The following is a 12,999-nucleotide window of genomic DNA, read 5'->3' as shown; positions in this document are numbered from 1 at the left end:
TTGGCTCCTCAACCACTTGTTGCAGAGACAACCCCAGTAGGGAATTTAGAATATCTGTACTCCTGGTAGAACTTGCTATTTTGGTTTTCCAGTTTATATCTGGAAGATTGAAATCTCCCATAATGATAACTTCTCCTTTCATTGTCATTTTAGCTATTTCTTCAACTAGTAGATCATCTAGTTCTTTGACTTGACCAGGTGGTCTATATATCACACCTACACGAGTTACTGCATGATTAGCAAACTGCAACGTAACCCAAACTGACTCTATGTTGGCCTCACCAACTTGTATTAGGTTAGATTTAATGCTATCTTTCACATACAGGGCCACTCCTCCTCCTTTCTTGCCTTCTCTGTCTCTTCTGTATAAAGAGTACCCTGGTATGGTTATGTCCCAGTCATTTCTTTCATTAAACCATGTCTCCGTAACAGCCACTAAATCTACATTCTCAGATGCCATTATTGACCCAAGTTCATTGATTTTTTTACCTAAACTGCGAGCATTTGTAGACAGGACTCTGAGCTTATCATTTCTTAACCTCTGTGCTTCTGACCTGTTCTGGCATTGTTTCGGGGGGCAATTGGACTCTTGTATTTTCACTCTTTTGCCCCCCCCCCCTTCCTAGTTTAAATATTCTTTCGCAAATTCTTGGAGTTGTTTACTAAGTACATTTGTTCCTTTGAGAGAAAGATGCTAACCATCTTTTTTGTACAGTTCCTTTCTATTCCAAGTAGAGCTATCATGAGAAACAAAGCCAAATCCTTGCTCTTGACACCATTTACTAAGCCATATGTTGAACTCCTTTATGCGCCTCTGCCTATCATTCTGAACATTATGCACAGGCAGAACTTCAGAAAATGAAATGGTGGATGCAAAATCCTGTACGTCATTACCAAGTGTGATAAAAGATTTTTTCACCTCTGACACTTCATTGCAAGCCAGGTCATTTGTCCCTAGATGGACAAGAACATCCACGTCCCCTTCCTGCTTTGCTTGCTTAACAATATTAATAATAAGTCTTCTATCTCGTCTAGCAGTAGCACCAGGGAGATATCTCACAAAACCATTTTCTTTAAGCTCCACACTTCTTATGATTGAATCACCCAGCAACAGCTGCTTCCTTTGAGACTTCACTTTATCTTTTTTGTCCTTGGCTGCAGTCTTGCATACATTAGACATAGGAGTCGATGGTTTCTCACCCTCTGTGCTTGAGTCCATATCCATGTTGTCCTTACATTCTGAGAGTGCTGCAAATGAATTATGGAGAACCACCGACTGTGGGACATGTCTTCTATCCACTCCTCTAAGTCTTCCAGAACCTACAGTAACCCATCTGCCATTTCTGGGGGTCCTCTGTGGCAGTGGCATTGCAGCAGTCCCAGCTGGAGTTTGTTTAACAGATAATTTAAATATCTCTGATTTCAAAAATGCAATTTCCTGCTGCAGTAAGGAGAATTGTCTACAGATCTGACAGCATCCGAATCTCCAGAGTGGAACATAAAATAAATGCACAACAATTCCTGCACTGAACCAAGTCTGTCATTTTAAAGAGGAGAAAAAATATATATATATAATAAAAAAAATTGTAAAATTTAAGTCAAACAAATCTTACCTTTTTGTTTTTATTTTTTTTTCCACCTTCCAGCCTACCTCCTGACTATCTCCTGCAATATCTCTTCACTGTACTTAAAATGTTGTACTTGAATGTAGTACTTGCAGCTAATGAATCACTACTTTGAAGTTAAATACCGGGGTTATGGCAGCAGATGCATCAGGTGGAAGGCGACGTGGCAAGTGACAAGCTGCATCAGGTGGAAGGCGATGTGGCAAGTGACAAGCTGTATCAGGTGGAAGGCGACGTGGCAAGTGACAAGCTGTATCTGGTGTCAGGTGACATGGCAAGTGACAAGCTGCATCAGGTAGAAGGTGACGTGGCAAGTGACAAGCTGCATCAGGTAGAAGGTGACGTGGCAAGTGACACGTTGCATCTGGTGGTAGGCGACGTGACAAGTGGCAAGCTGCATCTAGTGGCAGGTGACATGGCAGGCGACGTGGCAAGTAACACACTGCATCAGGTGGAAGGTGGTGTGCCAAGTGACACGATCCATCTAGTGGCAGGTGACATGGCAGGCGACGTGGCAAGTAACACACTGCATCAGGTGGAAGGTGGTGTGCCAAGTGACACGATCCATCTAGTGGCAGGTGACATGGCAGGCGACGTGGCAAGTAACACACTGCATCAGGTGGAAGGTGGTGTGCCAAGTGACACGATCCATCTAGTGGCAGGTGACATGGCAGGCGACGTGGCAAGTAACACACTGCATCAGGTGGAAGGTGGTGTGCCAAGTGACACGATCCATCTAGTGGCAGGTGACATGGCAGGGGACGTGGCAAGTAACACACTGCATCAGGTGGAAGGTGGTGTGCCAAGTGACACGCTCCATCTGGTGGTAGGCAACATGGCAAGTGACAAGCTGCATCTGGTGGCAGGCGATGGTAGGAAATGTCACACTGCATCTGGCGGCAGGCTGGCTAGTGAGTTGAGCTGGGTGCTCCTTGCTGTAAAGGCCAGTTATAGGTGGGGGCAGTGGCCATTTGTTTGTACTGTTTGATTCACATCTGGTTCATTTACAGAAGGTTCTGTCTACTCTATCTCCTAGCAGCCCCTAGATGTGCAGCACCTTTGCAAGTGTGTCAAAGATGAAAGTCTTACATTGCTGCAAATGCCTGTAATTTACCCTCAAGCTCTGAATGGACGTCTGTGGAGGGCATGAATAGACTCACTCCATGAATGAGTGATGGATGACTTTGGATATGAACTGGCCCTCAAGTGTGGCCCCTGACATCACCAAACACCAGAAATAGTAAATGTAATACTACAGAATACTGTCAGAAATTTTAAGTTGTGCAACGGGAGATAGTCAGAGACTGCAAAAATGCTTTGCGAATTTTTAGGAACAGGGGACATGCTTCAGAAGAGAGGAAAAGAAATTGGCTGCACACCGTCACCAGTCCAACAGGTTTATTGAGCATATAATACTCATAGGTAGAGGTTACACATTTAGAAGAGGCACAATGTCTGTGTGACACACGTCCCCTCTACCTCTGTCTGTGTCCTTGTCCTGGTGGCAGTCGATTATATGCTTAATAAACCTGTTGGACTGGTGATGGTATGCAGCCAATTTCTTTTCCTTTGATCTCATACTCACAGACACGAGCCGGGGCTAGCACCCAACCCATCCAGTCTTTTGGATTAGCATACTCATCTGGAGAAGCGAATTTTCCTTCTGTTCGTTATATGCTTCAGAAGACCCGTTACCTAAGACTGCCCTACTCCTATGATAACTTTTTTAGATGAGAATGAGAAATACCTATTAGCAAAAGTATGTAGGAATGGGACACACACCCTGCCATGCCCCCTTAACCACTTCGGGACCGGAAGGTTTTACCCCCTAATAACCAGGCCGTTTTCTGCGATTCGGCACTGCGTTACTTTAATGGACAATTGCGCGGTCGTGCAACGCTGTGCCCAAACAAAATTGATGTCCTTTTTTTCCCACAAATAGAGCTTTCTTTTGGTGGTATTTGATCACCTGTGCGATTTTTATTTTTTGCGCTATAAGCAAAGAAATGCGACAATTCTGAAAAAAAAAATATATTTTTCATTTTCTGCTATATAACATTACCAGTAAAAAAATGTAAAATCAATTTTTTTCATCATTTTAGACCAATTTGTATTTTGCTACATATTTTTGGTTAAAAAAAACCCCAATAAGCGTATTTTGATTGGATTGCGCAAAAGTTAATGCGTCTACAAACTAGGGGAAAGATTTATGTCATTCTTTATTTTTATTTTTTACTAGTAATGGCGGGGATTGGCAATTTTTAGCGAGATTGTAACATTGCGGCGGACAGATAGGACCCCTAACTGACATTTGTGACACTTTTGGGGGGACCAGTGACATTACTACAGTAATCTACAATTACAGATACAATTCTTAATTAAGCTCCTGATGAGTGGACGGAGAGCCACGAAATGCGTAGAGCTCACAGTTATGAAGACATACCTTTCGGAGACTGACCAAGTGCCGTTCATGATATTATTTTTATGTATAATTATTTATACAACATGGAATGTACTTTTATATATGTAACCTATCTACGTTATGTCAAGTCTCCTAACTGTGTATGTATATAATTTATTTGTGTTTTATATAACTATCTAATTATGTCATATCCAATAAATTATTAATTATTATTCTGTGATTTTACACATTTTGTTTATTAGCAAGTGGCCGACATCATACAAAATCCCATTACCCATCTTTTTCTTTTTGTACATTACTATAGTAATCAGTGCTAAAAATATGCACTTTTACTGTAATAATGACACTGGCAGGGAAGGAGGTTAACTCAGGGGCAATCAAAGGGTTCCGTGTATGCCTAGGGGGTGTTTTCTAACTGTGAGGGGGATGGGCTTGTGGAATTAACACAGAGACCTGTGATCCTAAATAGGAGGAACACAGGGGCTCTGTGCTGATTCCTGAGAGAACAATGGTCTGCTGTGTTTACAACAGCAGACCGCCGTTCTCTCTCCATGGGAAGTGATCGCGGGTGCCCGGCGGCAATAGTGACCGCCGTCCCTGTGAGTCAGCTTTCCCGCTGGCTAATGGGGATGCGCCCCCAGGATCGCTCCCGTGGATCGCCGTACAGGTACGGCAATTCGCGCAGCCTGCCACAGAATATATGCGGCGGGTGGTCGGCAAGTGGTTAAAGGAGAAATATCCAAAAAAAAAAGATTAGATAGGTAAACCCACACGTAGAATAAAGGCAGTTTTGGACTTGAAATGAGGCACAAGCTGGGTAAGGCTCAGCGTCTCCATCCCTGTATATGGAAAATGAGGGAAAAGGTTTGGGACTTTGAATGAGGTGCTTTTTTTTAACCACTACTATTCCTTTTTCTGGCTTTTAAAATGTACTAATGCAGCAATGTAGAATTTGGATGAAAGGTTTAGCACTGGGAAATACTTTTAAAAAGATAAAAAGTGCATTTTATATATAACTTTATACAGGGTTTTTTTTTCTCAGAGAATAGGTGCAGGAACCCTTGTTGTCTCCACCCCCCTACTCACCTCCGAGCACCATTCCTTGGATCTATCCCTTTTAGAGAATACAGAACTATCATTAGAGGATATAGAAGTATCATTTTGTGGTACTAAGTAATTTGTATGGAATTTATGGAATAATACCAAGACAAGCATTAAAGTAGATCCCCTGTATCCAGCAGCAATATACTCTCCCCAGCAACAATAGACCCCCAGCAACAGTGAACCTCACCAACAATCGACCCCAGCAGCCAGCCCAGCATCAATAGACTCTCCAGTAGCCAGAAACAATTGAACCCCCCAGCAACATAAACCCAACCAGCAACAATAGACCTCCCCAACAACGATAGACTGCCACAGAAAAATAGATGCTCTCCAACAACAATAGACACCTCCCTCAACAGTAGATCCCTTTCAGCAACAATAGATCCCCCACCAGAAACAATAGACCACATCCGCAACAATAGACCGCCATGCAAAAATAGAATCCCACCAGGAACAATAGATTCCCCAGCAGCCAGTATCAATAGACCCTCCAGCATTACACACATCACATACATTCTGTGCTGGAGGTGCCGGAACTGCGTTCCCACGGAAGAAAAGCCCTGACTTTATAGATCAGACCAAAAAGAGGGAAAAATGAAGAGGAAAAGAGGGACAGAGGGACTTTGTTCCAAATCGGGGACAGTCCCTCGAAATCAGGGACATTTGGGAGGTATGCTATTACTGTATGTCCCTGACAAGTCAATCTTTCCCCATTTTGCTTCTTATAGCCTTCTTAAAAAATGTTTTGTGCCACATTCCCATGATCCATCCAAAACATCGGAGGAAAAAAAAAAAGAAAAGAAATTTAAGAAAACAGGGATGAGGCTGGGTTCACACTGGTGAAAATTGGATGCAGTTTCCCCGCATCCAATTCTCATGTCAGGAGACTGTGACCAGCTCTCAATGGAGTCCGTTCACACAGCTCCAGGACGGCTGCGGAGCGGTGTGCGGAAGAGTCCTGTGCGTCTTCTGGTCCATTTTAGGTCCATTTTAGGTCCGAATTCAGCCAAAAATTTGGACCGGAAACAGTGAACAGGGATGCACCGGACTACCTGCTGTGAGCCACTCCGCACACAGAGTGAACCCAGCCTAGACAGAGGGCCTTGCAAGCACAATGTTGTAAAGACTTTTTACGTATTATGCACTGCATTACACCAAAGTGCCAGTAGATGGGGCAGTGCCTCTATGACAGAGTAAGAAGAGTAATAGACTGATGTATCTGAATGAACCAAACAATTCCACAATTTTAAATGTATATAACAAAAAAATGTTGGGCATAAGGGACAAGTAAGTTGATTTGCGAACTCTGGGGCTCTAGGTCATGCAGATTTACCTTCTGCATTTTTTCATGAACTTGTGTTACGTAGTTACATAGTTAGTAATGGTTGAAAAAAGACATTCCGTCCAGTTCAACCAATAGAAGGGAAGTTTTTTTTTTTTTAATTATACAATCCTATCAGAGGCGTAACTATAACCTTCAGGGCCCTGGTGCAAGAAACCATGAAGGGCCCCCCGAACCCCTTCCCTTCAAGCCTGGGGCTCTTCCCACTAATCCTTGGGCCCTTTACTGTCGTTGATCCTTCCCAGTGCCTGTCTGTTCTTTCCCACAGCCAATCAGGGAGGGTCCTGTAACAGGATACAACCACACGTCTAATACTACAGGAGTACAACATTCACTTGAGTGTAATGGAGTTGGATAGTTGCCCTTGGTGTTGCCCAGTGCATTGGGTATTGCTCTTAGTGCCATAAGATTATACTCATTGACCACACTCAGAACATTCAGTTACTATCGTCAGTGTACGATGATTTGGGGCTTATGTAGATGGTCTTTGTTTAGAAATGTATATTTAAAGTTTTTGTAAACCGTTACATATACCTAGTGAAGTGAAAAAATCCTTCTATATAAGTTGTACCCGTCCATCTGCAGTCTTCTCTTCTCTACAGCCTTGAAAAACACACAGATCAAAGGCTTTTTCTCAGCTGCAGCAGGCAGGGGGTGGGGATCTGACATCACACACAGCACAGCATAGAGCAGGGAGTGGAGTGAAATATGAGACCTGAGTGGAGGGGAAGAACACACACACACCCTCTACAAAGTCTCACATAGAGAAGAACACACACACCCCCCTCTACAAAGTCTCACATAGAGAGACATGCACGGTTGACACACCTCTCTGTGCTGGGGGGGGGGGCTGTCTCCTGAGATTCTGTGATGTCAGGATAACCAGTCAGAAGTGACTAATGGAGATGACAGAGGGAAGAGAGAGAAGACAGAAATCACACTCAATGCTTTGGATTGAGGCTAGTACACACTATAGAAGGATATACTCTGTTAACTTTACATTTCAGTGGTTTCCAACCACTTTAATGCTGGACTCCAGAAACTAACAAACTCTATCCCTGCACGGCCCCCCCTCCTGGCCTGCAAGGAATAAATGCTTGTTTAGTCTAAGGGTGCAGGGATAAGGTGGATCACTTACCTTACTCCTCGCTCCAGCTCTGGGGCTGTCCCTCTACATCATTACATACAGTGCAGGGCTATTAACCCAGCATTGTTTGTGAGGAGGCAAGCTGGTGACAGGGACCTGAAGTTGCCTTAAAGTGGTCAAAGCAATTAAATTGGATGGAGGGAGCCTGTCAGAGCCAGGAATAAGTATTCCACCTCACCCCTAGACTAAAGAAACACTTTAAGAGTGTTGGCTGGAGTTTAGCTTTAATTAAACTCATGTAGCACCCTTCTGCAGGCTACTATTTTTTTTTTTTGGGGGGGGGGGGGGGGGGCCGGCAAACTTAGTATTGCTCTCCTGTAACTAGTAGAGCTGCGTATGTGATTGTTTTATATTGCTCTGTGCCTTACATTCTGTTGATCTAGCTGCTTCCCTCTTTTCTATAGAACTTTCCAGAGCATAGTAGGTGGGAGAGCTGGATGGGCAACCTGAATATTATTTATGCAGCTGCAGCCAATACCTGAAAAGGTCTGTCCAGATGGTGGTTGGGAAGTGTATAAATAGTCTGGAGCCCAGAAACCAGGGTTCTTGTCCAGGAAGGGCTGCCTGTCTTCCAGGCTGTATTGCTGGGGGCCCACAATGCTTCTCAGGATCCCAGCCACTGCTGAGAGGGTCTGCTCAGCCACCAGTCTTCCGGAAAATAAGAGGGGTACCACACTGAAGACCTGCCTTGCTGCTACACAGATAGCAAGGCTTCCCTGGGCTGGGACATTGATACTGGTGCCCCAGTGCTGCCCACTGCATGTCTCACTGCTGTTTAGAAGAGCTACTAGAGGGGAGAGTGTCCTCAGTTGTTCCAATTAGCAATGTGGAGTATCCTGCGGCTCCGTGAACCATATACCAGTTGCTACATCAATAAATATTAACAACCTGATGAACTTATTTCCTGAGTCAGAATGTGAAAATGCTGTTTGCCTGGCTGCTGCACTAGTGGTAATGGAACCTGGGACTTTAAAATAGGGGCCCTAGCGAAGGGTAGCTCTACACACGGCACTGCTAAAATGCACTTATTTGGATTCAGAGGTTGCTATTCAGCTACTTTTTTTACAAATCTCAGTAGAACCGGTTGCATAAGCAATTAAATAAAAGCAAACAGAAAAACTGCTAACTTGAGTTTAAAGCAGACTTTAAACACAAATGAAAAGCCAAAAAAGCCCATCTGCATAAGCCTACAAGTTTCTTTTTAAAACTCGGGTATGATACAAGTGACAAGGTTACATCATCTAGGAATAGGTGTGACATGGAGGTCATTTCAAAAAACTTCAAACAAGCTCAGGTATGATGTAAGAAACCATGATGATGTGACATGGAAGTCATTTTAAGAAGCTTCTCAAATGGGGGCCTCAAGCAAAGGTGTAAGTATAAAAAAGTAAAAACAACTGCGCTAATCCAAATGAGAAGCAGCAACTTCAAGTGTGACCGACACCCCAAAAAGCAATAATATAAATAAGTTGCGCTAAAAAATGATCAAACATATGGATGTAAGTATGTTGGATGAGATGGTTAGCGATGTCCCAGCAAAACTTGGAGGATTCGGACCTAAGGTGGACTGCAGAAGCTGTAATGGCATTGACAAACTGCGGTGTATGAGGCCAGTCAAGTTGGTACCAATCAGTATCAACCAGATTTGTTCTGGTCACCCTATGAGACCAGGAAATCTGAGACTGAGGTGTATGTGCACTTTATTGCAACCTTTTCAAACCTTTTACCCCTATAGAACCCTTTAAAATATATTTTTTAGGTCTCATGTAACCCCGGCTAAAATAAATTTATACGGGGGCCTTTGGGAGAATAGCCCCATACATTGATGGTCAGTGTGAAGAATGCCCCCCTTACAGTGCTGGTCAGAATGCCTCGCTTACAGGCAGCTGAAAGGATCACCGATATCATGCCACTGGTTCTACCAAGTGGTGCTGGACCTGGGATTATACAAGCACCATTAGATGGCAAGTCAATCAGCTACAGTTCAAGGAACCCCTAGCAGGCTCTAGAGTTACCTGAGAGTTTCATGGAACCCTATAGGCACCATCAAATGGGAGGACAATCAGCCACAGCTCAATGAACCCCTAGCGATCTCTATAGGAACCCTGGTTGAGAATGTCTGATCTAATGCCTTTAGTAGATGCAGAGACATGTAACCTGTGGTGGTCTTTGTTGGACTCCCTTAGTGATGTAAGAGGTTTGTGAAATCTGAGGCCCTCTATGTTGGATTTTCCTACCAGTTTGATTACAAGTGAAAGAGCCACTATGCCAGCCTGCTATGATGGACGCTGTGATACGTAAGGTTAATACTTTCTGCAAATCAGTAAATTCTGGCCCTAAGGCATATTCTGGCCCATGCCAGATGGTTTTCAATGCCAAGGGTCCCAGCACAGGAAAGATGAGTGTTGGGTTTATTTCATAGAGGATTAGTGTGAGGACTACAGGGAGGGTTAGTGTTAGGATTGCAGGGAGGGTAGGTTTTAGGATTATGCAAGGTGGGTTGTTGTTAGGGTTATAGAGAGAGTTAATGTAAGGATTACTAGTATAGTTACCGGCAGGATTAGGGTTATTTTTGCAGGGAGGTTTAGTAATAATGCTAGTTTGAAGGTTTATTTCAGGGTTAGTGTTTGTGTTACAGGGAAAATTAAAGGAGAAGTATGGGGTTTAAAAATATAAACATTAATACTCACCTTTATGCTTTAGCATTGGTGTGATGCTGCAGGTGTCCCACATCTGCTCTAAAACCGAGAATTGAGTGGTCGCGTGACTGCTTATCGTTCAGTTCCCTGTCTGCTTAGACACTACTGAGTCAACCGTTGCTTTCTGCTCTGATCCCCCAGTGCTCATTGGAGTCCCGGGCTGTGGAGGAAGCAGAAGTGTCTGGCTTCGTCTCTCAGCCACTCGCTGAGAGGTGTAGCCAGCTGTCAATCAGGCAGCCAGCAATACCGTCGGGATCCTTCTAGAGCCTGGAGTAGCTCTGCTCCATCAGCTGATGGCAGGTAATAGCCTGGGTCACAGGAGAGCAAAAGAGGTGAACTTCTGTGACCCACAAGGGAAATTTGGCCAAAAAGGCTTTGGCCTTGCTTCTCTTTAAATATTAGGGTTACAGGGAGGATTAGTGTAAGGGTAACAGGCAGGGTTAGCATTAGGGATATAGGGCGGGTAGGTTTTATAGTAGTGTAATGTAGTGTGTAGTGTAAGGGTTACAGAAAGGGTTAACATTAGAGTTATATGGGGTTATTTTTAGGGTTACCAGGAGGATTGTTTTTGAGGTTAAAGGAAGAGTTAGTATAAGGGTTACTGGTATTGTTAAAGGCAGGGTTAGCAATATTGTTGCAGAGTTGGTATCAGAGTTAGTGAGCAGGTTACAGACAGGGTTAGTGCTTGGGTCACAGGGAGATATAGTAAAGATATAGAGAAGGTTGCTGCCCCTGCTGGCCTGACCCAGAGTATTTAAGAGGTCCCTCCCCCTGCCAGCCCATTTGGCTTGGGATTGGTTGAGGCCCTCATCAATACTCCAGGCAGCTCTTCTTAACCTCCCTCCCATTCTTCTGGAAGTTTCTCAAAAGTTCCAGCAAGTAGGGGGAGGTGCTGCTTGATAAGTCATTCTAGCCTCCCTGAGTCACTCACTCTGACCCAGATTGGCCAAACAATTAAAAACACACAAAAAAAAACTTTTTACACTATCTAGCCAGAGACATAGGGAGCAGTGGGAGACATAGCGAGCAGTGGGAGCCATAGTTTTCTGCTGCTGCCCATCAAACTCCTGTGAGGAGGGAGCAGGGGTGGGGCTTAACAGTGCTGTGTGTGTCTGTGCATGCGCGCGGCCCGACTTGAAAGTACGCCCACACAAGTGACCCCTCAGCAAGCCCTGAGCGGAAGGGGCACCAGTGTGGGCACACTCCCAAGCCGGGCTGTGTGTGTCCATAGACAGACACCTGGAGCAAAGTAGGAGTGGACAGTGCTGGCGGGGACTCCAGAAGAGGAGGAGAGGGACTGTTCTGGGCAATATCATTGGTTATTGTTAGTGGGAGGGTTATGGGGAGGGTTAATGTGAGGGTTATTCTGAGGTTTACATGTAGGGTTAGTATTCTCTTGTATGGGTAGTGTTAACAGTACAGGAAGGGTACACAAGGAAGGTAAGTATGAGGGTTACAGGGAGGGTTAGTGTTAGTGTAAGGGGTAATGTTAAGTTTACAGGTAGGTTAGTGTGAGGGTTAGTGTTATGGGAAGGGTTTAGCATTGGGGAGTGCGTGGCCCCAGTGAGCAGCCAAGCCGACCCCCAACATAAAGTTAACTTAAGGGCAATACGATACCTTTGCCCACAACTCTCCCCGATGGGAGGGTGGTGGGTGGAGACCGACCCCTTTCTACCCTCCTGGCTGCGTGGCTTTACCCCCTCACTCCCAGCCAGGGGTTCTAGTAGCTAGCCTGCCTGACAGCCAAGGGACACCAGTAGCACTCTCTCATTCTCTATACAACAGCATGACAGCCGAATAAAGACAAAGAGAAGGCTGGATGTGGTTAACATTCTTTAACTAAGAAGCCCCAATCAATACATGGCTCTCTCAGAGTCATAGACCCCAACACTGTTCTATAGGCAAAATGTGAGGAACAGTTGATATTAGTCCCTGCTAGGGATGCTCGCATCTTCTGCAAAAGGGCACCTACTCCCTGTAGCTCTGTTACTTTTCTCTGCATGGACTAAGAAGGGAGGAACCGAAGGGTGGACCAACTCTCATGGTCTTCCTCTGGACCTGAACTGACCCACTGGAGCTCTCCTTCTCTCTCAGGGCCATGGTGGGGAACATGGGGGAGTGCAGGAGCACAGCTGCTAGATGTTGCCTCTTCTCCTTCCTCTCTAGTCTGACTCACCTCCCTCCCTGGTCCTGCTTAAACTCCCAATCTTCTCCCAGAGGGAGCCGGCACCTTAAAGGGGGCCTGCTCTACCACCTGCCTACAAATGCCCAAAGTCAAACTTAAATTGTTCCCTATAACAACTTTAACTGGACACCTTCCCAGATGTACTTTTGGGGTGCCACTTGTGGGAAATCAGTAGAAAGAATTTTGAGGTACAGTATATGCCTATTCTTCAAGAGGATACAAAATACTCAATAATAAAAAAAAAGTAATGCTCCAAAAGCTATTAGTGGAAGATTGTAAATTACAGCAGGTTTTCACATTGGAAACCGCATTCCAGGAATGAATCATCGGCTGATTTGTGTTTAACATTTTCGAAACTTTTTTTGGGTCAATTAAAAAAACAGAAAGTAACGACATTCCTGGTAATAGTACAATTATGGGGCTGCTAAACAATTTGTTTTTAGGCAAATCTGTGCTACGTATTAAGTAACAAAAA

The 12,999-nt window shown here is 44.5% G+C and overlaps 1 pseudogene across 1 annotated transcript in view; it reads right to left on the bottom strand.

Annotated features, from left to right (window-relative positions):
* LOC309546601 overlaps positions 1–12,439 on the bottom strand; it is a 152,830-nt pseudogene extending 140,391 nt beyond the window's left edge. Inside the window, exons 1-2 of the transcript in view lie at positions 12,377–12,439; positions 920–1,416 (exon numbers count right to left, since the gene is read on the bottom strand). The product of the transcript in view is annotated as an uncharacterized misc_RNA (transcript). The remainder of the gene's footprint in view (positions 1–919; positions 1,417–12,376) is intronic.
* Positions 12,440–12,999: the final 560 nt, after the last annotated feature.

The sequence above is a fragment of the Pelophylax lessonae genome (genome assembly GCF_965119305.1).
Source record: "Pelophylax lessonae genome assembly, chromosome: 2".
NCBI lineage: Eukaryota > Metazoa > Chordata > Amphibia > Anura > Ranidae > Pelophylax > Pelophylax lessonae.
This window is presented reverse-complemented; position numbering and strand designations above follow the sequence as displayed.